Source organism: Octopus bimaculoides, chromosome 14 (assembly GCF_001194135.2).
Source record: "Octopus bimaculoides isolate UCB-OBI-ISO-001 chromosome 14, ASM119413v2, whole genome shotgun sequence".
In the NCBI taxonomy this organism is placed as follows: Eukaryota; Metazoa; Mollusca; class Cephalopoda; order Octopoda; family Octopodidae; genus Octopus; species Octopus bimaculoides.
The window spans coordinates 58,268,826-58,270,930 of NC_068994.1; positions in this window are offsets into that span (position 1 = coordinate 58,268,826).

A 2,105-nucleotide genomic window follows, 5' to 3' on the forward strand; every position below is an offset into this window, starting at 1 on the left:
TATGTATGTATATATTTATTTATTTATAACCTATATAATTGATATATGAAGCAGGCCAATTAAGCTATTTCTCCGTAGATTGAAAAAAAGGGCGGACATCGTGAAGGATTGGGTTCTGATCAGAGGTGAAAAAATGGTAGATTCCGAGGGATCTAGCAATCAACTGTGGGATTGAAAGCTATACCAATCACCGGACCGGACGCCATTGCATACACCCAAAAGTCCTGTCCACTCCGTCCAGAAGAAGGATTCAATACTGTAACAGTTTAGGGTTCAAAGGTCTATGACCTTTCAACACCTTATCAAAAGGCCTCAGGGAACTACGAGGAGTGTTATATGGATATGTTCAAAACAACTGAAGCAAACTGATTGACCAGATGAAGCAACATTACGATAGGAAACACAGAGGAGGGCAGCTCTGTAGAAACTCATTTCTTTGCCAAGACCGATTCCGGAGACAGGGTCAAGAAGTGAATCTAAAATAAACAAACATTTACGCTTATGGCGGCGCACCAGCATGGCTGCTATATCTTACTGAAATCAGTAAAAGAATCAAAAAATAAGCAAGCTTGTAGATGTGAAGGTCTTATATTGTGGAGAACAGATTGGAGTGTCCGAGAGCTGCAGCTACCGTGAACTGTATGAAAGGGATGTGAACTAACTCCCTTTCTCACTATAACCTTTATTTATCACAACTACGAACCCTATTGAAGCATTCTATCACTTCCTGCACACCACCACAACCACGTCAGCCATCACGGTACCCCATCAACATCGCCATCACGGTACCCCATCAACCACAACAACCAGCAATCAGTACCATAAGTAGTCCAATCACCACCTCCAATGCTACCAATAACATCATATGCACCACTACCACAACCATCCCCAACACCGCCATCCCCAATACTTATGCTGGTGGTGGTAGTTGTGGTAGAACACGTGACCTTCCTTTCTAAATGGGAAGCTGCGACCAATTAACAACATTAAACGTCCATCATCCAATTATTTAGGAGCCACTTAATGTCCACCTTTACTTATCGCCTTCTTAATTACTCTTCTAATTGTTCTTTGGACTTCGCACGCAGAGACATACACAAACGCCCGCCCACGTTTACACGACCACCCCCCACACACATTATTCAGTATGAAATTCCTACGTACACACTTCTCTATCTATCTATCTATCTATCTATCTATCTATCTATCTATCTATCTATCTATCTATCCATCCATCTATCTGTCTGTCTGTCTGTCTGTCTGACTGACTGCCTGTCTATCTGTCTGTTTGTCTATTTCTGTGATACCCTTTCTTTCCGTATATAGTAAATTTACACACACACACACACACACACACACACACACACACACACACACAGATACACACGAGCGATGTGAATGGACGAGGAAGCTATGGAAGCAGAAATAAGGCAAGTGTTAAACTCTGTTGTCCATTGAATGTGTCAGAACTGAAGTGACCGATGTCCAGCTCAATTAGAAGCTGCTGACCTATCGAGGTCACTCTCTCAATCAACGCCGCACTCTCCCCGACCCCAATCCTCTCACCACTTCTTTTTCTCCATCTCAAATCATATCGACACTTTCTAGTACCCGGATCACACACATGCGCACACATTCACACACACGCACACATGCATATATACACATGCACAAACATACACTGAGGTACACGTGCATATACACACACACACACATGCATATGTATGTATGAATGTATGCATGTATGTATGTTGGTATGCGTGTGTGCGTGTGTATATGTGCTTGCACACTCTTATGCATGCACATATATACAGACACATACAAGTAACTAGATGCACACTTACAGGTGTAGATACTCGAGTGCAGAGACAGAGACATTTACATACAACAAAACGCACACACACACAGTCACTATACACTTACAAATATTGACATACACTTGTTCCAACACACACATACACATACTCACATATACTTGCACACGCATTCACACATTCGCTCTAATATCAATAGTTTCGCAAGTAAAGTTAGTTTTAATAGCATAAATATATATTCACAACTGTTTCTATCAATCAATCAATCAACGTCACCATCGTGGGACGCGG